Genomic DNA, 23960 nt, shown 5'->3' with positions numbered 1-23960 from the left:
ATCCTTTCATCTTTTATCAAAACAAATACTGAAATACTTTGAAGTCTAGAATGCTCAGGAGAGTTACTTATCAGGTTACCCAGTATATGCAGTCATAGCCATTATCTTATCAGCTTCCTTCTATGGTGTAGCAAAAACACTGCAAGAATTCAACAAAAATGGAAATATTACAAGATTCTTTCATATGACCTGGGCTTGGAGGACAGTGACAGTCTTCATTCGAGACCTTTCAAATGTGCAGTATGTCACCTGGCTTTCTAGAATGATTTAAAAAACAGAAATGAAAGGGGTCAAAAGAGGGTTTTTAGTTGCTGTTTTTAAGCTTCATTAGGTCTGTGCAAAATCCCCAAAGGTTCAGGTGGATGGATGAGTGTTTTTAAAACTGAAAGATTCACAGAAGTTTGAGATTTCTTTTTCCACAATCCACAGTCTAAACTCCTACTTCAGGTACTTATTCTTCCATTTCTGAAAAAAAAAAAAAGAAATTAAGTTCTGTTCGTCATTATTATTCACCCTCTCAAGTAAACCCACAAAAATAGAATAGATCAAATAGGGGACGGCAAACTCAGTAAAAAGCAAAAGCAGATAATATCAGAAACATCACTGCTTAGAGGGAGATCTGGTCTAGTGCATATAGGAAAATTATACTTGTATCCAGGAAGAAAATGTGTTATCAGACTGGCTATCCTAATGAATAAGGATACATAAATGTGACTGGAGATATTTGATGTAAAGATTATGGTTTAGAGCTACTGTTAGAAAGATAAAGCCAATGAAAATGAGTATATTTAGAGGATATTCAGGATAATAATAATAATAATAATGGTATTTAAGTGCTTACTTTGTTCTAGGCACTGTACAAAGCTCTGAAGTGGATACAAGTAAATAGGGTTAGACACACTTCCTGTCCCACATTGGGCTTCCGGCCTGAATCCTCATTTTACAGATGGGATAACTGAGGCCCAGAGAAGTTAAATGACTTGTCCAAGGTCACACGGCAGACAAATGGCGGAGCCAGGATTAGAACCCATGACCTTATGGCTCCATACACTACACCATGCTGCTTCTCACCTGTACATCTACTTTCTCGGATAGATATGATAAATAGATGATAGACAACATTAGCTATCTATTCCTATGGATAACATTAGGATAATTTTTTTATCTCATATGTTAAGCCCTTACAATGTGTCAATCACTCTTCTAAGTGCTGGAGTGCATACAAGTTAATCAGGTTGGACATAGTCCCTTTCCCATTTGGGCTCACAGTCTGAGTAGAGGGAGTTGAATTTATTCATTTTATAGATTTTATAACAGTCATTTTATAACTGAGCCCCTGAGAAATCAAGTGACTTGACCAAGATCAGACAGAAGCCAGGTCCTCTGACTCCTAGGCCCACATTCTTTCACTAGACCACACTGCTCTCCACTCCTTGAAAAACTCCAGTAGTTGCCAATCCATCAACACAGCAAACATAAACTTACTATTGTCTTTGAGTATTATTCTAAAGGCTTAGTACAGTGTTCCGGTTACACTTAAGTGCTCAATAGACACAGTTAATTGTTTTATTGATTGTTTGTTTAGCTTTAAGGGACTCAATCCTCTCTCCCCCTCTTAAATAACCTTTTCATCTCCTACTACAACCCATCCCTTACACTTCACTCCTGAAATGCCAACGAGATACTCACTGTACCTCAATGCTGTATTTCTCATAATCGACCCCTTTTTTTTTACAGCCTCCCTATGGAGGGGAACTCCCTCCTCCTTGGTATCCAGCAGTCCACCATTCTCACCATTTTCACAGCCCTAATAAAATCATCTCTCTCCCAAGAAGCTTTCCACGACTAACCTCTCATTTCCTCATACTATTCGCCCTCTCTTCAGTGTCAAGAGCCTGCACCTCTTAAGCACACTGATACTTACTCCCTTCCCCACAATTCTTCAGCACGTACGTGTATATCCTTACAGTCTGTCTGCTTCCCCTGTCAGTAATGAATTTTAATGTCTGCTCCTCTATTAGACTGTAAACTCTTGTGGGTAGGGGATAAGGGTCTATCAACTCCACTGTACTGTACTCTCTGAAGCACTTGGGGCAATATTCTATATACAGTAAATAATAAATATGCATTCATTCATTCAATCGTATTTATTGAGAGATTACTGAATGCAAACACTATACTAAGTGTTTGGGAGAGTACAGTATAACAACAAACACATACCTGTCCACAATAAGTTCACAGTCTAGAGTGGGAGTCAGACATTAATATAAATAAACTACAAATATACACAGATATATACACATGTGCTGCAGGGATGCTTGTTTGATTGATACACCCACTTCTAATAAGTACCTAAACTTTCATAAGGAGATGTGATGAGCCCAATTTCTGGGCTTCTGGCTGCTGTTTCTCTGACTCTGGGAAAAGGCGATTTTTGGCATTCTGCTTATAGCTTGACCTAAGAAAACATGATAAGTTTCTCTACATTTGTGTAACCATCAGTGGTAGTAAAATAAGCTAAAAGCAGAAGGACTTTGGAAATTTATGAATTGAACCCTTTTTCCAAACAAAAGCCATATAATTGCAGTAAAATGCCCTCCTACTCTGAGGTCTGATCCCAAGAAACAATAAGAAATCTCTGCATCTCTAAGGCAATCAGTGTGTTTGGTTGTGTGTGTGTGTTTGTGTGTGTGTACGCACACGCTCGGGAGCATGCAGTTATAACCCAAAATCTTTAGTATATGCCCTGCAATTCTTCCTTACAAATTGTAACTCCAATTAAATATTATTTATTAGAAAACCCATTTAATCGGAATCTGAAAACTCTCTGGAAGACATATGTAGCATTTTACTTTAAGCCTTGCACAGATTCCCTCTTATTCCTTTTAAATACCCTTTTTTATCATTTTTTTAATAGCAAAAAGGACTCTGAGAAGAGGAAGTCAGAGTATCTGATGCTGTGAGTATCATAAATAATTCTTCAATCATTCATATATGGATTATAGTATGATTCATGACTGTGGTCTAGAAGCACACAGACAATATGGAATGCATCATACTATGAACCAATTCTCAGAATCAGCAGAGAGTTTTAGGTTGACACTTAGTCTGAAGAACATCGAGGCATGTACTTCCCTGCACTAGCTAAGCTATACACAACCAAAGCTTGCCACTGGGGACAGAGTGTTGAAGAATGACACTAAATTCTAAGAGAGCTTAATAAATGCCATAATGAATAATAAAGTTCATCACCCTTCAGCAAGGTGTAGCCAGACAAGGATAAACAAAAAGGATGAAAAGCAGCTAAGCTAAGTGGAAGCAGCATGTCTCAGTGGAAAGAGCACAGGCCTGGGAGTCAGAGGTCATGGGTTCAAATCCCAGTTCTGCCACTTGTCAGCTGCGTGACTGTGGGCAAGTCACTTAACTTCTCTGTGCCTCAGTTACCTCATCTGTAAAATGGGGATTAACTGTGAGCCTTACGCGGGACAACCTGATTACCCTGTATCTACCCCAGCGCTTAGAACAGTGTTCGGCACATAGTAAATGCTTAAATACCAACATTATTATTATTATTATTATTATTAATGTCAGCTTTGCCGCTTGTCAGATATGTGACTTTGGGCAGGTCACTTAACTTCTCTGGACATCAGTTACCTCATCTGTAAAATGGGGATTAAGACTGTGAGCCTCACGTGGGACAACCTGATCACCTTGTATCTCCCCCCATTGCTTAGAACAGTGCTTGGCACATAGTAAGCACTTAACAAATACCATTATTATTATTATTATGTCAGAGGAACTGGGTTCTAATCCTCACTCTGCCACATATCTGATCTATGACCTTGGGCAAGTTACCTAACTTCTCTGTGCCTCAGTTACCTCATCTATTAAATGAGAATTCAGACTGTGTGCCCCTTGTGGGACAGGAACCATGTACACTTGATTATCTTGTATCTACCACAGGGAATAGTGCAGTTCCTGGCATATAGTGAGTGCTTAAGAGATATTATTAAAGAAAAAATGGTTATATGGTCTTTGAAAGACATGCCAAGGTATTAAGATTCAAAGAATTGTATACAACCCTCTTGATGTTTCTAAGAACAAGTCCTATCCCAAATGCCAAACTTAATACCTGGCATGGTTCCAACACCACCATCTATATGCAAGCAGAACAATAAGATATAATAATCAGTAATAATGCAGTCATGTTACACCATGTCTGTAACACTTATCACATCACCCCTTTCACTAAGTGGGAAACGAATCATTTAATCAGAAGGAGGGTTTTCTGTTTGTGGGATTGGGAGAAAAAATGTTAAAACAATCTTTTTAATAATTCCCACCCTTTTTAAGAGCATGACTTGAGCTTTCCTTGAGCCTAAGTGGTTATACAATTAATAAAAATCTTATTATTACCCTGTCTCTTTATGGCAAAAGCATTTATCTCCTCTCTACTTAACACCATGATCCATTAGTCACTATTGCCTCCCTGTTTCCTTTCTAGGGCACATCGCTGCTGCTGAATGTATTGTGCAAGGCCTATCTAGTTTGGATTTACTGATTTTGTAACTACTTTTCTTTCTATTTAACGAGTGCTGACCTATAGAGTCAGAAGGACTGAGAACCTATTGAGAGAAGTCACGGAATCTCTTTCCCTGAACACTGTAAGATGAAGCTTTAAATGAAAGTGGGTTGAGAAGATGGCCCTTTTATCCCTCTGATTTTTTTCTGAGCTTACATTCTTACCTTTCTACAAAAAGAAATCAAAATGCACATTGTATGTGTATATGCACATGTATATGTGTGTGTGTGTATATATATATATGTATATATATTCTTATGGAGATTATTCAAGTGGATTATCTTTTATTCATTTACTAAATTATTAAAACAGATTGGTAGTAGGAGTTTAGGAAATACTATGTTGAAAAAACAGAATTCTATTCTCATCCATTGTATTTAATGTCAAGATTGGCTGGCACCTACCCAAAATAAATGAATTCTACAGCAGAACCAAGACTGATTAGAAAAGGTATGTATAACATAAAACATACAAGGGAAACACAGCAAGAACTGGTTAGAAGCAGGTTGATATATTGATCATTTTAACAGTGATGGTATTAGTTAAATTACTGTGTGCCAAGCACTGTACTAAGCTGTAGGGTAGATAGAAGATTATCAGATCCCAATGGGGATCCCCTTGTAAGTAGGAGAAATAACAGGTATCGAATCCCCATTTTTCAGATGAATGAGTTGAAGTCCAGATAAGTTAATTGACTTGCCATAGTCACATGGCAGGCAAGGGGCAGAGTCAGAATTATTAGCCAATTATTACCCTATTTATTTTGTTAATGAGGTATACATCCCCTTGATTCTATTTATTGCTATTGTTTTTGTCTGTCTCCCCCGATTAGACTGTAAGCCCGTCCATGGGCAGGGATTGTCTCTATCTGTTGCTGAATTGTACATTCCAAATGCCTTAGTACAGTGTTCTGCACATAGTGAGCGCTCAATAAATATTATTGAATGAATTAGAACCCAAGACCTCAGACACCTAGACCCAGGATCTTTGCACTACGCCACACACTACTTGTACTCTCATTTCAATACAAACTACAATCAGGATGACTATTTGGATTTATTCAGGAAAATAAACATTTGTCTCTATTTTCTGAATGTTTCTGAATTATCTGGTTAGTCATTTCAATATTCAATTTTATAGTCATGGATCCCTTCCTGGGGAGGAAATCATAGGCTAGCCTATGTAGCCAAAAAAAAAAAAAAGGAAGAAAATATGTTCAATTTTATTTCTGGTGTCCTTGCCCTGTGAATCTAAAATGGTGTGAAAATGATTTTTTTTAAAAAAAAAAGCATGTTATAAACACAGTTAACAGCAGCATATTGAAATAATATAATAAGAGACTAGAAAGGAAAATAGGTCCATGTGATGTGACAGATGGAAGAATGTAACTTTGCAACCTGTGGCATATGGAAGATATGGAAGCTGGTAAGAGATGCTGCCGTTAATAATTTACATAGAGAAATTGAGCATCTGTTATATAACGAAATGTCAAGCATGGCATGTATAGGGTTGTAGAACTCTGAGAATATTTTCTGTTACCAACAACAGTAGGAAAGACTGGAGTTTTCTATAAATGAGCATGAGACAGTAGTTCATTTGCATGAAAGTACTGAATACTGAAAATATAATTTCCACATGATCAATAGCATTGTCATATATAATGTCTGCAGTACCCTTTACAGGGCAGTTTTGTTTTTGCTAATATGTTAAGTGTATGGTATCTCTATGAAAATTCTAAACTTTGCAAAGATAGGATTGTAATTAACTCTGCATTATCCAACAGCACATTATCAAACTGCCTTTGAACATATTTAAAATTATCAAAAGCAAGTGATTTGGGTAAGGGTAAAGTAGGAGCTTGTGGTGACATGATTTGGGCAAGAACATTTGGCATGTCTGTCTCAAGAGTCAAAGGTTTGGGAGAAAGTGGGACTCTAGGACAGAGTTTTATGTACAAGGACAGAATTTACAAATGTTTGACAGTGTACAAGGATAGAAGTTTTAATTGCTCGATATGAGAGGGGAAAAAAGTTGATTCTTTTGAATGAAAGGAAATTATAGATAATCTGTAGGGAAAAGGATTGTATCCTTGATGGTCAAAGATAGATGTCTTCTCAGGAAGGGTTTGTGAAAGGGTGAAATTTGCATAAGAGGCATTTGGTTGGCTTTTGATGATCTGGAAATCCTTCAGTTCTACCAATCCCTAGCCATGGGTGTTGACCTATGTTCCAACATGGCACCTTCTCCTTCTCCTACAGCCAGTCATATCATGCAATCTGACGCTGGACTGATACCTGCACCTGTGCGGGCCTGGTGTGTACACTGGGTGAGTTCTGGAATGGCCCTTCAAAGGGTCATCTCTGGCCAGATGTGGGGCAGCAGAATCCAGCGGAGGGAGAGGAACAGGCCTCCTCTGCCACAGGTCTGTTCAAGAAAGGGAAAAGAAAAGTCATATCAGGATTTATTTTTGCCCCCCCCCCTTTTTTTTTTAAGAAAAAGAAAATGTGGGTGAATCCGGCTTCCCTGTTTTCCTTGCTCTGGAACCCAGAACAATGAATGGGGAGTTGGACATCTGGCCAGGATCTGCAGGAGCTTTTCCCTCTCTAAACACTATCCCAGCCCAGGCTGATGAGTCAGGACAGCAGAGGTGTCCTGCTCCAGCCGCTACTCTAGATCCCAGGATAATTACCAGGAACAACAGAGGAAAATACATGCATGAGTCCCTTTAGGACAATCTGAACACCCATGGTTTTCCTGGGTTCCTTCCTCCCAAGTACCACCTCCCTCTTTCCCGGCACCACCCCTGTTCAAACGATTGGGTGACTAATAATTTAAACTGTGAGTCAATTGATCAGTAGCCATTATAAACCACAAGATCATGTGATCTTGAAGGATTTCACATGATTTACTGAGTCTCTTCTTAGAAAAAAATGATCAGGGCAAACTGAAATATAGACTGGAGTGGCAAAAGACAGGAGGCAGGGAAGTCAGTGAGGAAGTTGATGTAGTAATCAAGGCAGATATGAGAAATGCTTAGATCAGTATAGTAGAATGTTTGAATTGAAAGGAAGCGAGGGATTTTAGCAACATTATGAAGGTAGAACCAAAAGGATTTGGTGACAGATTGAATGTGAATGTTGAAAGAGATAGATGAGTTGAGAATAATGCATGAGAAGGTTATGAGCTTGTAAGACAGGGAGGATATTGGTGCTATCTATAGTGATGGAAAGATAGGGGTAACACAGAGTTTAAATGTACTCTCCCAAGCACTTAGTACAGTGCTCTGCACACAGTAAGCTCTCAATAAATATGATTGACTGATTTATGAGACGTTCTTAATAATACATTCCAAAAACCATAGAAGCCTAAATGTACAGTGTGGCAGTATAGTGAGAGGATAGAAAAGAGCAGGGAGGACTGACTGCTGCTCCTAGATCACTCCTCATAGGAGCTTCCTGATGAGCTTTCTGAACTGTTCAATGACTCACTCCTATAACCATGGACAGAAGTCCTCCTGGGGTACTTGCCCCTCCATTTCCCAGGATCTCTGTGGGCCTGTCGTATCCTGGTCAGCTCACCTTCGGGAACAGCTCCGGGGGCTAACCCAGATACCCCATCTTGAAGGGATTGCTTCAAAGTCAAAGTCATTAACTGGAGTGGCTGAGGAACTTCTGTACCACCTCCAGACTTTACCTTGGGTAGTCCCAGCACTGGTCTAGACACAACTCAACATTTTGTTTCAGCCAGGTTGTGTCCAGAGTTTGTCTACCATAGGGTATTCTTCAAAACCTTTAGGGAAAAGAAACATTCCCCCATTAGACTGAAAGCTACTTGAGAACAAGGCTTATTCCTACCACCACTACTGTACTTTCCCCAGTGCTTAGGGGAGAAACCTGCATACGTTAAGCATTCATATAACAATGGCAATTGTTTGACTTTAGAGCATCTACAGAAATAGGGAACAGGGTGACCATTCAAATGACCTCTTTAACCTACTTTCTTTTCCTAAAAAATGGCAATCATAAATACTTGGAAATTAAAAGAGGATATAGAAACAACATGGCTCAGTGGAAAGAGCCCAGACTTGGGAGTCAGAGGTCATGGGTTCTAATGCTGGCTCTGCCGCTTGTCAGCTATGTGACTGTGGGCAAGTCACTTCACTTCTCTGGGCCTCAGTTACCTCATCTGCAAAATGGGGATTAAGACTGCGAGCCTCATGTGGGACAACCTGATTACCCTGTATCTACCCCAGCACTTAAAACAGTGCTCTGCACATAGTAAGCGCTTAACAAATACCATTATTATTATATAGAACATAACCAGAAAGTAGAATAAAGTTATTTGATATTCAGAAGTATCGTTAGTCCATCAATTGCTATTTTCATCACTTTCCTCCTAGGTCAGTTTGCTATGAAGACTGACATATTTACTAATTGCCAGAACTGAGGTTTACTAATGGTGTCAAATGCCTTTGTAAGGTATATGAAAAACTTTTCAGAGGTCTCAGTACTGCTCAGTGCCCTTCCCGAGGATCTAGGGTGCTTCAAAATTGTGTCCACAGGCCTTTCTTCATGATGCATATGTTTAAGAAAAACCGTGTAACTTTCAAACAGCATGGCCACTCCATGCTTGCAGGTTTCAGCAGGTAGACCAGCAGGCCCAGCTGCTTTGCCATTTTTCCATGGTTGTTACGACCATGGAAAATTCTTCAGTAGTTGAATGAGCTGCATGTGTTCACATTGTGTTACATTTTCTATTCTTCTGAAGAATCTCATTTTCAAAGACAGTATGTTCAAGGGAATATTGAAGTTGTTTTGCCATTTTCAGATTCCCTCTTTCTCCGTGACAAGGCTGGGATCATCTTCATTCTTCAGAGGTGATGTAACAATGTCCATGTCGGCGTTCTCCTCCGTTCATCTCAATCATTCTACACATATACTCAATCTGTCACCAACTCTTTTCAGTTCTACGTCTTCTGCATCCAAACTGCTACCATGTTAATCCAAGCATTTATCCTATCCTGTCTTGACTCCTCACTGGCCTCCTGCCTCTCCCCACTCCAGTCCATACTTCACTTTGCTGCACCTATCATTTCTCTAAAAAAATGTTCAGTCCATGTCTTCTTGCTGTTCGAGAACCTCTAATGGCTGACCATCCACATCCTCATCAAACAGAAACTCCTTACCATTGGCTTTAAAGCATTCAATCAACTTGGCCCATCCTACCTTACCTCACTGATCTCCAATATGGTCCAACACACACATTTAGCTCCTCTAGCACCAGTTTACTCACTGTTCTCTGATCTCGTCTATTCTCACTGCCGACCTCTTCCCCACATATTCCCCCAGCCTGAAACTCCCTCCCCATCCATATATGCCAGACTAGCACTCTCCTCCACCTTCACAGCATTATTAAAGTCACATTTCTTCCAAGAGGCCTTCCCAATTAAGCCGACTTTTCCTCTGACTCCCTCTCCCTTCTGCGTCAGTTACGCACTTGGATCTATAAACTGTGGGTATTGGATATGTTCCCTATCCTCAACCCACAACACTTCTGTCCATAACTTTGAATTATATATTATAAATTATTCATTTATGTTAATGTTTGTCTCCCCCCTAGACTCTTGTGGGCAGGGAATGTGTCTGCTAACTCAGTTATATTGTACTTAATGCTTTGCACAGAGTAAGCACTCAATAAATAACATTGATTGATAGGTAGACAAAGTGGGGAAAGTCAGTGGAATAATAGCAATGACAAAAATAGAATGACTTAATACCTAAGGTCTGCAAACAATTCATTGTTGTTTTGAGACAGCCAGTTTCCTTGGACCACTAATTAATACTTTGATATCGCTCTCCACTCCTAGGGTGTAAAATCCTTGTAGATAGAATTTTGTATTTCAATCAATGTGAGGTAATGGTATTATTGAACAATTACTTTGCAGAATACTGTACTAAGCCCTCGGAAGAATATAATAAAATAGAGTTGGTAGTTGCATTCCTGTCCACAAGGAGCTAAGCTGCTGAACTTGCCCAGGTGTTTAATATGGTGCAACTATGATGAATGAAGAGCTGAATAGTAATGAGAAAACCCTAGCCAACAGAAGTTTTCCTAAAACCCTTTCTACATTGAGAAACTAGCATATGGTAAATGATTATCATGTAGGTGTCTGTCAGGGTAGCCAAGAAAGAGGATATAGTCAGCACTGTCAATCAGATAACCATATTTTCAGAGATCTATGCTTCCTCTTGGGTGTGTGCACAAACATCAACATCTATATTCCAATATTTGGGTATCTGTGAAAACCTATCTGTATGTATGTTTTTGCATAAATATGAACTCATTGTGCTTGTTCCTTCATCTACTGCCAAATGACTATGTAGCGGATTATATCAGTTAACATATTTAGTATGTGGTTTTTAACTTCACATTTTCTTATGGTTTTTTCATCTAAAATGACATACACATTTTTGACCTTGTCTCAGAGACAGGTACCTAAATATAAGGTTATTCTCAATTTTTTTATTTGGAACTCCAAATCAGTTATCATTGTCTTAATAATATCCAAGTCTACAAATGTTACATGTGCTTTCCAAAGCTATTTCACAAATGTCTGTTGTGAACTAGGGAAATTCTGACAACAAATTGTTCATCTCTGAGAACTGAAGTGAACATCAAATGGGAAAAGTAACATTATTCCAGAAAGAAGTTAATATAAGATCCATTCTCTGTTAACTACCCCTATCACATCTTTGGTACAGGTGGTAAATATGCATCCCTATTTTACATATAGAACATAGAACTTGTGTTTGTAAGTGTTTTGACTAACTGCTCATTTATTTAATTCTTAAGCAGCTAATTGTGTGTAGAGCCCTGACAAGGAATATAGGAAAGTATAGTAAAAGACACAGCTCATATGTGTGAGTTTCTTATTACCTCTTACTCCTTACCCATTTTTAGATCTCATGCCATTTTAGATCTCATGTCACTTTCTGAAAGAACATTTTGCTAGTAGAAATTGCATTATTGAGTATCCTTTGAATGAAATGCACTATGCTAAGTGTTTGTGGGAAAAAAACCCAAGAAACCACATAGCCCTACCCACAAAGAAGTTAGACCATAATGAGGGAAAACAAACATTAAAATAAAAAGGAGCCATTTAACAGTCCCTGATTGTTTCAGTCATTGGTTAAATGGAGGTTTGATTGCCTGTTAACGATATATCACTGATCTTTAAAGTATGAGTCATTTTCAAGATAAACTGTCAAAATCCATTTCTGAAGGTTTTTATAATACTTGAACTATGTGAAATGTTCCTTTAATTGCTGGGTGTGGTGATAATGTGATTAGAGACAAAGTATGATGTTTAAATTGGAGATTAGGAAAAGAGATAGGTATACTTTAGCTGCATACTAATAACAATGATAATAATATTTGTTAAGCACTTATAAGTCCTGCACTGTTCTAAGCACTTAGGTAGATACCAGATAATCAAGTTCCAGTCCCTGGCTCCCATGATACTCACAGTCTAAGTAAGAGGGAAAACAGACATTGAATCCACATTAGACCATACTGGTCCTTTAATACCCTTCCCAATTCTGTGCTCTTTCCATGAACTAGCCTGTGTTCCCCTTAGGTTCCATGATCTTCCGCTTCACACACCAAACTTGCCTCCCTGTTATTCCATTATTCTAGGAATCCATATGGATTCTATTCTTTCAACATAGTACAGTGATCTGCACAAAATGCTCAGAAAATACCATCGATTGATATTCAAAATTTTCATAATTATAATAGAGTTTCAATTGTGCTGAAACTTCTGCTGCTCCAGCTGTCATAGCCCCTTTGGCACCCAGCAGACTCTGCTTTATGGAGCTGCCAAGGTTGGGGGCTGGTGTTGTTTTAGGTGTTTTTTTTTTAATGATATTTATTAAGCACTTACTGTATGCCAGACACTGTGCTAACCAGTTTGGACACAGTCTGTGTCCTACAGGGGGCTCACACAGTCTTAATCAACATTTTACAGATGAGGTAACCTGAGGCACAGAGAAGTTAAGTGACTAGCCCAAAGTCACACAGCAGACAAGTGGTGGAATAGGGATTAGAACTCAGGTCCTCCTGGCTCCCAGACCTGTTCTTTATCCACTAGGCACGCTGTTAGATCAATTGTGGCAACAGCAGCCAAGGAGGAGGAGAGGAAAGAGGAAAGATCTTACCTCCACTGTAGCCATATCAAACTCTATCATTTGGGGACTGGAGAAAAATGAATAAAAGCAAAAAGAATACTGGTTATTATAGAATGTAGAGAAAATCATGGATAACAGAGACACAGGTTGCTTAAGGAAAAGTCCCAAGAAAGTCACAGGAATGGTGGGGAGGAAGAGAAAAGGGGACAAAGGCAGGGTTCCTTCTTAACAAATTTTCAAACAGACAGTCAACAGTGACTTTGAGAGGAATTTATCAAAACGTTCTCTCATGAACTTTCTGTCAGAAAGCCCCTGGAACAGAGTGGATTTAGCATCAAGATGCAAGCACCATTCAAAGAGAAAGATGAAGATTAGAGTAGAGAGTTCTTAATAAAATCTACCAGAAAACTGAAGAAAGGTAAGCAACTCCTCAAAATGCTTGCTGATTAACCATTTCCTTGTAGCCCTGATTAAGTATTCTTTAAACAGTTGCTGAATGAGGATTTGAAATGGGATACAAGGAAACTTTAGACTTTAGTTTAGACTGTGAGCCGTTGTTGGGGAGGGATTGTCTCTATCTATTGACGAATTGTACATTCCCAGCGCTTAGTACAGTGGTCTGCACACAAATATGCCTGAATGAATGAAACAAGGATGTCAAAACAATTGTTTTGAAAACATAGTGAAGCACTGACTAAAACTACATAACAAAACAGCAGACTGCCGAAGGACGCCAGCAGCAGAGAGACAGCTGGCAAATCACAGCTGTGATACAGTTACTGCTCCATTACAAAGGCTTCAAACCCATCAGGAGACTGAGAGATGGATTAGAAATAGATAGGTGTCGTTATGTGGTAGATGTAACAATGTAACAGCAATGATATTTTTTGGACTCAGAGGTGCAGTGCACCCTTGGTAGTGAAAAGTTAATTTTAGCCCCTCCTTTGACACAGGTAGAGTCTATGGACAGTGGTGGCATTTTCAAATACAAAGTAAAGCTCTATGCAACTAAAAAATGCATGCTAAAAGAGATTTTATCTGAGTTACAAGGCGATGCTTTCTTTACTAATGAGATGAGCTTCTGATCTTTCTTTAGTCTCACACTTCACTTACCTCCTTCATTCACATATTCTCTCCCTTAGCATTTATTCTCTCCTAGTTGCATTTTTGACAGTAAAATACTTTAGAAAAAAAGATTCATTATAGTCCATCAGTATAAGAGATGACAGCAAATGTAAAGCTTCAGTTAAAATTATGCAAACTATATTCACAATTGACTTTATCCTACTTGAAAAAAATGAGTTTGGATTGCTGCTTCCCAAGAAAATCATAGTTTCATTTTTGTTTCCAAAAAAAGTTATTAATATTTCATTAGTATTTAATGTCTACCTCACCAGCAATCTCTCCCCCACGTCCTGCCTCTGGGCTGGAAAGCCCTTTCTCCGTGTTTGAAAGACTAGTACTCTTCCCATCTTCAAAGCCTTATTGAAGGTACATCTCCTCCAGGAGGCCTTTCCTGACTAAGCCCTCCTTTCCACTTCTCCCACTCCCTTCTGCATCACCTTGACATGCTCCTTTATTTACCCCTCTTCCCAGGCCCCCAACACTTGTGTACATATCTGTAATTTTATGGGAAGCAGCTTGTCTTAGTGGAAAGAGCCCGGGCTTGGGAGTCAGAGGATACAGGTTCTAATCCCCACTCTGCTGTGTGACCTTGGGCAAGCCGCTTAACTTCTCTGTGCCTCAGTTTCCTCATCTGTAAAATGGGGTTTAAAACTGTGAGCCCCACAAGGGACAACCTGATTACCCTGTATCTACCCCAGCGCTTAGAACAGTGCTCTGCACATAGTAAGTGCTTAACAAATACCAACATTATTATTATTATAGTTTCTGTGACAAACCCAATTATTTTATATGTACCCCAGCACTTACTATGTGCCTGCCACTTAATAATCACTTAAATACTACAATTATTATTATTATTACAATAAGTCCTCAATAAATACTATTGACTGACCATACCACTATCTGACACTTTTACTGATGAGAATGTACATCCGTGAGCTAATGAATTCTTCTCCCAACTGGAGGTACCAGAATAGTTCATCTTGATATTGTCTTGTTTTATGCCATTGTGTCATCTCCAACCCACAGCCACACCTTGGACACATGCCTCCCAGAACACCTCCATCTGCAATATTTCTGTAGTGTATAAAACTCTTTATAATCTATGTATCCTAAATTGATGAGATAATCAATTATCTTAGGGCAGCATCTAATAAACAGACCTAATTTATCCCTAGTGGCCTAGTGGAAAGAGCTCAGGTGTGGGAGTCAGAGGATCTGGGCTCTCATCCTAACTCTGCCACTTGTCAGCTCTATAACTTTGGGCAAGTCACTGTCCCTCTCTGTGACTCAGTTGCCTTATCTGTAAAATGGGGATTGAGATTGTAAGTACCTCATGGGATGTGGACTGTGTCCAATCTGATTAGCCTGTATCTAACCCAGTGCTTAGTATAGTGCTTGGTAATGTAGCAAGCATTTAACAAACAATTTTAAATAAATAGAAGTACACAGACTATCTGTGGAAGAAATGATTTTGGACAAGTTTATATGGGTCTAGAGTAGGTCCAGTTATTCAGCAAAAGGATTTTAAAAGCAGAGATCAAGTTTGTGAGCCACTGTGAGGATGTTGGATATACCCTGATATTTCTCCATGGTGAGGTTGAAAAAGAACCAGAGGCAGGGAAGGGAAACCTGTGGGGAATTCAATTATAAAGAAAAATGGCATCACTCCATAAGTCCTCCTAACAATTTCATGGGAATGGTTGAGGATGGGGAGTAAGAGCATGGGTCTTGAAGTCAGAGGACTTGGGTTCTAATTCCAGCCATTTTATTTTCTATGTGATCTTGAACATATCACTTAACTTCTCTGTGCTTCAGTTACCTCATCTGTAAAATGGGGGGGTAACTCTGTGAACCCTATGTGGGACAGGGACTGTTGTGTCCGAATCCCAGAGCTTAGTAAAGTGCCTGGTACATAGTAAGTACTTAACAAATACTATTACTATTATCATCACTATCATTAAGTTCATTCTACCTTCCCAAGTGCTTAGTACAACCTATTTCATCCAGTGGGCTGATCAATAAAAGTACATTTCTTTTTTATTATTATTATTCCTATTAACTGATTTGGCTTCTTCCTAAATGGTCTAAATCCATGAAAAGCATGTTTTGGGGACAATGAACTGAGTTATTTTGGTTGGCTACTTGGCTCCCACTGTCCAGTTACCATTTCACTTATTTTGTGTAAACTCACGATCACTCACTGTGAAAAATGGAGTGGAAGTGAAAAAAACACTAAGTGATTGTTTCATTACATTTGGGATATCTTATGGCATTTTGTGGATGGGATTGTCATTAAACTTCATAAAGGTTTGACTTTGGATTGAAAAAATTAAATCAAACTGAAGGTAAAATGAATTTAACACTAGCAAATGTGGAATTATTTTTGTTTGAAAATAAGTGGATTCCAAAGCAGGAACAGAGAAATAACAATATGAGGAACATTTTGTTAATGTCTTTGAAACATTAGAGTATTTTAAAAATAAATTTCATTTAACCATATGAAATGGTGAGTTATGTGAAATTATAAAGATTCATTGGTATAATTGAAAATTATTTAAAAATTATAATTTAATAAATTAAATGGGGGAAAAAAGCTTTCTGTTAAGATGATTTAGTGTGTTACTCCTGGATTATGTTAACCTGTCTCCCTACATTGTACTTAATTCTACTGCAGGAATGACAGTCACATTCATTACTTTAATATGTTGTATTTATCTGGGCGGTAGCACCTCCAGAATTGAAAACTGAATAATAATAATAGTAAGTATGGTATTTGTTAAGCATTTACTATGCACCAGGCACTGTACTAATCACTGGGGTGGATACAAGAAAATTGGTCTGGACACAGTCCCTGTCTCACATGGGGCTCACAGTCTCACTCCCATTTTACAGATGAGGTAACTGAGGCCCAGAGAAGTTAAGTGACTTGCTCAAGGTCACACAGCAGACAAGTGGTGGAGCCAGGATTAGAACCCATGACCTTCAACTCTCAGAACTATGTTCTATCCACTACACCACACTGTTTCTGAAGAAGGGGCAACAGTAAACATGAACAAGGTAGCTTACAGTAATAAACAAAGGTAATTTAGGTATGAGCAATAAGAGTCCTTCAGCACCTTTCAATCAATCAATCAATGGTATGTTCAGAACACTGTACTAAGCACTTGGGATAGTGCATAGTAACAGAATTAGCAGAACCAGTCCCTGCCCATAATGAGCTTACAGTCTAGATGGGGAAACAGACAATAATTCCTTATATCTTGAATGTTCTTACTTTAAAATTTTGCATTATAAATCCAAAGACATGTTGGACTGACCCAAGAAGACAATATTTTGGCAAATATAGAAAACTGAACTCCCAGAGAAAAAACTTAGTGGAAAGTTGACATGTCTATAAGAAATTATGTAACAAATCAAAAAATAGATGAGGACAAGTAGGTTAGTTGTAATTTGGGACATTAGGTCAAATGTAAATCTAAGGATGTTTCATGACTAAATAAATGTTCCCTTGTATGGGGTTGTGCCATTTTCTAGCCCTAGGTACCTGCTTTAGGGAAAGTACATTGGAAAAAGGTTTTGCTTTTATGAAATACAATATATTAAAGAAATTCAGTTTCCTAGAGCTTGCTATGTGAAGAAAAGTCTCTGCATTGAAACCCAGAAAATTTGTGCTCTTTCCTTGGGTGTCGAGATGCCAGTACAGCCTAAATTTAAAATCAAGAAAATCCAGCTTACAAATCTTACGTATTTTAACTCATTTCAAATGATGTAATGCGCCTTTTGGAAAGTGAGAGTTAGATGAAGCACTGTCATCTACAAAGATTTCTTATCTGTTAAGTGAAATTTGTCATATCTGGTCCAAGGGCTTCATGTTCAGAGTATATGTGAACATATACAAATATACTTTAGAAGGATTTACTGTATCACTTGATTTTGTGGAGCATTTAATTTTCCAAGGTGTTTTCATATTATTTTTTGCTGTCTTCCCAAAATTCATGTAAGATATGGAGAGGTAAGTAGGTATTTCAATCACATTTTACAAAGGAGGAAACCGATACAGAGAAAGGAACTTCATTCATTAAATTGCATATAACAACTGCTTACTGTGGGCAGAGCACTGTACTAAGCATTTGGGAGAGTACAATACAACAAACAGATACATTCCCTGCCCATGACAAGCTTACGGTCTAGAGCGGAGGAGACAGACATCAATACAAATAAATAATTAAAAATATGTACTTGGGTCCTGTGGGGTTGGGCGGGAGGAAGAAGTAAGCAAGTTAGCATGACACAGAAGGGGACTGTAGAAGAGGAAAGCGGGGCTGAGGAAAGCGGGGCTTAGTCTAGAGAGGCCATTTGGAGGAGATGTGCCTTCAATAAAACTTTGCAGATGGGGAGAAAGAACAATTGTTGAATTTGAGAATTTGATTGACTAATTCAGAGGTTAAATTACTTGCCCACAGACATTCCATAGGCAAAGTTCAGACACAGACATATGTTCAAATCATTTTCACATAGGAGGTTAAAGAAAAAGTAATTATGTATGTAAGTAGATGCTTAAGTAATCAGGTAAGATATGTACAGAAATACTATGAGTATTTATGAGTAGTCCTGCATACAATTGGCACATAAGTCCTGAAATGGTAGTTTGGGGACTATATCCTGAGAAGTGTTGGTGAGGACAAAGAAACTCCAAAAGCACTTGAGACAGTTAAAAACAAGGTGAAAGACAGTGAACCAATCAAAGGAATGAAAACAGTAGAATAATTCATTTGATAAACTAGCAAAATAAAGAGGTATAGCTAGATAGGAGGTCCAAGAAGCACAAGAATATAATAAAATGACACAAAGTTCAAACTGTAGCAACTGACCCTTAACCAAATAGTGACATTCATGGGAGGGAATCTAAGGAAGGGGCATCATGACAAGGGTGGGGAAACTAAGTAAAAAGGAGGAATCTAGAAAAGATTGGGGTCATTCCATCAGTGGAGTTGGGCTATTCCATATCTTGCCTGTGGCAGTGTGGAGTGTTAGTAAACTATAATTATGTTTAGACCCAGAGGCTGTGAGTAGTCTTCTTTGACTTGACTCTGACTTAGTATCAAAACTGGAAGAGGAAAAACTAATTTGGAAAACTCTCTTTGAGGAGATATGAATTGAAAAGGGCTTTTCTATGGTGAATTTGAAGAAAGAAGGAGCTTCAGGATGAAGGAAGGACAAGATGTTAAAATGGGAGAGATGAGAAAGAGGCCTATTAACCAATCAATCAATTTTATTTAATGAGTACTTACTTTCTTTAAAGGTTCACATATTGGGCACATACTCTCCTTCCTGGTTTTCTGTGGTTATTTTTATTGGAAGGGAAGTGAGCAGGATACTAATAATGGAAGTGGATGGGCAATGGGCTCAGAGTATTTGGTCTAGGGGCCTAGTTGTCACAGCCTCAACTGTTGTTGATTCCACTGTATCATATGATCCTTACCTGAGTGTTTCAAACTATTCTTTTACTCTCTCATCATCTCCCCACCTCACTTTAACATCCACAGCTGCCCAATGTCATAAGCTACCCTTTCTCTTCATGGGGTCTGACTGGCAAACAAGCAATGTGTTGAACATTCCCCAATGTTGACAAACTGACTCGGTTCCAGGATCTATTGTTAAAGATCTTTGTGTGGTAGTTCCATGTCTCAGTCATATAGAAGATAGGACAATACTAACTAGCTATTCAAAAAATGCTATTACTACTACTCCTGCTAGCAAACCTAGCATATCTTCCTATCATTACTACTAATTGACCAGGTATGTAATTTAAAATTATAGTGGGGTTTTTTTGCCTCCCACCCCCACTTTCCTTCCTTTCCTTCAGTATGGCTAGAATCTGATTTTGTGTTGGCGTCAAATTTTACCACATGGATTTTAGAAGAAAATGGAGGGAATTCCACATAGATACTGAACAAGGGAGAATCATCTTAATCCAACAGTGTGAGGGGAAAAGTCTATGTTTGGGGGTCTACATCATATTATTGCATCTTACCTTCAGTATGGCACCTTCTCAGTGGTACTTCCACCAAAGCTTCAGGCAACAGAAAGCAGAGAGTCAAGCAGGTTTCATTTTGGTAGACTCAATGGAGCTTACTTTAGCCGGATGCCATTTAAGAATAATAATAATGGCATTTGTTAAGCGCTTACAATGTGCCAAACACTGTTCTAAGAACTGAGGAAGATACAAGGTAATCAGGTTGTCCCACAAAGGGCTCACAGTCTTAATCCTCATTTTACAGATGAGGTAACTGAGGCATAGAGAAGCTAAGTGACTTAGCCAAAGTCACACAGTTGACAAGTAGCAGAGCTGGGTTTAGAACCTACGATCTATGACTCCCAAGCCCATGATTTTTCCACTAAGCCACACTAACCTATTTCTGGTAAAATCCTCTGGTGACAGTTGAGCTAAAAATAAAGTTCTACCAAATTAATCACCAATTATTATTGTGCTTCTTATCAGCAAACATCGTGGTGCTTTGTAGTATAGAAACAAAAGCTTAGCTAGCAAATATGTAAAATTCAGGGAAGAGATACTTCTATATTATTAAATTGTTCTCATATTTATTGAAGTCAAATGAATTACAAGTTAAAGTTTTAGAGGGCTAAACAAGCTTCAAAAGATCCAAATCATCTTAAGTTAGAAGGTGAACCCAGTAATAAAAGTGTATTATAGGGGTGATTGTCGGATTGTACTGAGAACAGTTACCACTGACAGACAATTTTGTACCTTAGGAGGAAAATTACTAGAGTTTCAGTTAGCGAAAAGAGGAGATTATCTGTGGAGAGATAAGAGTAAAGAGAGCACTATTGGGAGGAAGATCTGGAGTGAGGAGCATATGTGGCTGACCTGGGGAGAAAAGATGTAATGAGAAATTTTCCATGACATCTTTGGAAGTGCTTTGTGAGTGGCTGCTTGCCTTCTTTGCTTTGTACTTCTCAAGCATTTAGTTTAGCGCAGTGCATCTAGTAGTCACTCAAAAAATGGTAATACTACTCCTGCTAGCAAACATAACGTATCTCCCTATCATTGACACTAACTGACCAGGTAAATAATTTGAAATTATAGCTCTTTTCTTGCCTCCAATCCCCACTCTCCTTGCTTCTCTTTATTATTTTTCTTCCCCTAAGGTTCATTTGTGCCCATACCTGTTCCCCAGAGTCACACCCCAGAACTTCAAATTTTCCCTTCCCTCTTCTTCCTTGTTCTCCCAGAGTTCCTTTTCAGTGCAAAATTTTAAAAGTCCTAAATTCTGCAAAGCCATAGGGAATCCTTCAGACAGAAAATGAAAAGGCCATCAGGGAACAGGGGACAGAAAGGGGCTTCAGTAGTTTCATCAAAATGAAATTGGGGTGACAGGTGGCAACGATGATTATGGAGTCTCCCATCAGCAATGATAGGTGAGCCTCAGTCCTAAGACTTCATGAATGAAAACCTGCATGGAGGAATAATTTATAATGTCTTCTGGGCAGGGATTGTGACTATCGGCTTTACTCTACTTTCCCAAGTGCTTAATACAGCGCTCCACAAGCAGTAAGCACTCAATAAAATTGATGGCTTGACTTGTGCAGTACCATTCACATTCTCTCCTCCCTGTCAATTATGTTTCCACTGTGGCACACCATGTACAACAAGCATGTAGATGCAGTGTGACCTAGGGGAAAGAGAACTGGCCTGGGAGTTACAAGCCCTGGGTTCTTTTGTAGATTTTGGGTTTTTTTTTTACATTTGGGGTGATAAAACACTGATATTTGAGGAATGTTGTGGAATGTTATGTCCCTGGAGGTAGTAACAGTATTTATCAAGCACCTACTATGTGCAAGGCACAGTCCTAAACCATGGAAAAAAGTAAATGGATGAGAATTAAACACTGTTCTCTGGCCATCAAAGGCCTCACAGTTTAAGACTTAAAGGCAGGAAACAAACATGAAAAGAAAGATGAAATAATGAAAAAAATAATAAAAACAAAAACAGAAAAAAACACCCATGAATATAAGGACAAAAAGCAGCATGGCCTAGTGGAAAGAACATGGGCCAGTGAGTCAGTGGATCTGGGTTCTAATCCTAGCTCTGCCAATTGCTTGCTGTGTGACTGTGGTCGTCACTTAACTTCTCTGTGCCTCAGTTTTCTCAATTATGAAATGGGGATCAAATATATGCTTTCCATCCTAGTAGAAGCAGTGTAGTTTAGTTGAAAGAGCACAGGCTTGGGAGTCAAAAGTCATGGGTTCTAATCCCAGCTTCACCACTTGTCTGCTGTGTGACTTTGGGAAAGCCAGTTAACTTTGTGTTTCAGTTACCTCATCTGTAAAATGGGGATTAAGACTGTAAACCTCACCTGGGACAACCTGATCACCTTGTATCCCCACCAGCGCTTAGAACAGTGCTTTGTACATTGTAAGTGCTTAACAAATACCATCATTATTATTATTACTTAGACTGTAAGCTCCATGCACGACAGGGACCGTTTCCAACCTAACCCATTACTTTGAACAGTGTTTATCACATAGTAAATGCTTAACAATTACCATAGAAAATAGTATTAGCTACATAATTTTATGGCTAAAAGAGTGGTTCTCTGATCCTCAGGGCCCAAGAGTCTTGTTCCAAGTCCAAAGTCTGAAGAGTCAGAATCATGACCCCACCCACCAGGCCCAACATCCTAAAATTGTAAAGGCACTGATGTTTCACTCCCTCACACCCCACCCCACTTCAGAGGAGAGAACAGAATAGAACCCAAAGCAAGGAGGATTGATAGTCCAGGGTATCACTTCGCAGGATCATGTTCACAAAAGCACCAGAGACCCAAGTACTTATGAATACTTTAATCATGCCTTCACCAAGATAATATGCTAAGATTAATCAACAAATCAATGATATCTATTCAGCACTACTGTGTGAGGACTACTGTACTAAACACTTGCACCTTACTGTATTCATCTACATATCATTTATTTTAATGTCTGTCTTCCCTACAAATAATTGCGGTATTTGTTAAGCACTTATTGTATGACAAGTACTGTACTGAGTGCTGGGGTAGAAACGAGACAGTCAAGTCCCACGTGGGACTCACAGTCTAAGTAGGAGGCAGAAATAGGTAAAACTTTACATTAAGTTTCTTGAGGGCAGGAAATGTATCCACCAACTCTACTGGACTGTAATTTTATTCATATCAATATCTATCTACCCCCTATAGACTGTGTGCTCCTTGTGGATAGGAAATATGTCTCTCCCCAGCACTTAGTACAGTGTATCGCAAACTGTAAGCACTCTCTAAATACAACTAACTACTCTCCCAAGTACTTAGTTAAATGTCCTGAACACAGGAAGCTTTCAAATACCATTAACTGATTGAAGGATTGATTAATCCCAGCTTTATCACTTGATTACTCTGTGACCTTGGTCAAGTCTCAACTTTTCTGTTTCTCAGTTTCCTCAACTGTAATATGGGGATTCAATACTTGTTCTCACTCCTACTTAGCTCGGGAAAGGGACTATGGGAAAGGGATTGTGTCTGACCTGTTTAACTTTTATCTACCCCAGAATTTATAACAGTGCCTGACACTTAATGTTGTCATATTATTATTAGGTGAGAAAGAATGAAGAACTTTGTTAAGTGAATTTGGGGTCTTCATCCAAGTTAGTCAGCTACAAGCAGATCAGGCCTAGAATTTCAAGGGGTGCTGATTCCTAACGCAGTGCTCCTCACACTGACTGGATCAACAGGGCTAGTGACAGCAATAGGGAAATGTACATTATATATGCTAGCTATAGCTAGCAAAAACATCCCTCTGAAACATAAACAGAGGACTCTGAGCAAAAAGGAATGCCTTCCACTCAGGGTCAGATGAAGGGCTTGACAATTCTTATGTTTTGAAATTAAAATAATCCAGGTTTTTGAAAGTGCTAATGTAAATCTGGGGAAAAAATGTGGATGTATCAGTTCCTCTCTTCCTATGTATCAGTGCCAATTTAGTTACTGAAATCTATATGGCTCATAGATTTGAACCCAGTGCTTGCTCTG

The 23960-nt window shown here is 38.7% G+C and overlaps 1 long non-coding RNA gene across 2 annotated transcripts in view; it reads right to left on the bottom strand.

Annotated features, from left to right (window-relative positions):
• Positions 1 to 281: 281 nt before the first annotated feature.
• Positions 282 to 23960, bottom strand: part of LOC114811356 — a 77333-nt gene continuing 53654 nt past the window's right edge. Inside the window, exons 2-4 of one of the 2 annotated variants that reach the window (XR_003759045.2) lie at positions 8161 to 8371; positions 6877 to 7006; positions 282 to 465 (exon numbers count right to left, since the gene is read on the bottom strand). This is a non-coding gene — a long non-coding RNA (uncharacterized LOC114811356). The remainder of the gene's footprint in view (positions 466 to 6876; positions 7007 to 8160; positions 8372 to 23960) is intronic. The other variant, XR_003759046.2, reaches the window with a different exon arrangement.

The sequence above is a fragment of the Ornithorhynchus anatinus genome, chromosome 4 (genome assembly GCF_004115215.2).
Source record: "Ornithorhynchus anatinus isolate Pmale09 chromosome 4, mOrnAna1.pri.v4, whole genome shotgun sequence".
Lineage (NCBI taxonomy): Eukaryota > Metazoa > Chordata > Mammalia > Monotremata > Ornithorhynchidae > Ornithorhynchus > Ornithorhynchus anatinus.
The sequence above is the reverse complement of the archived record's forward strand: the minus strand, read 5'-3'. Positions and strand labels throughout refer to the sequence as shown.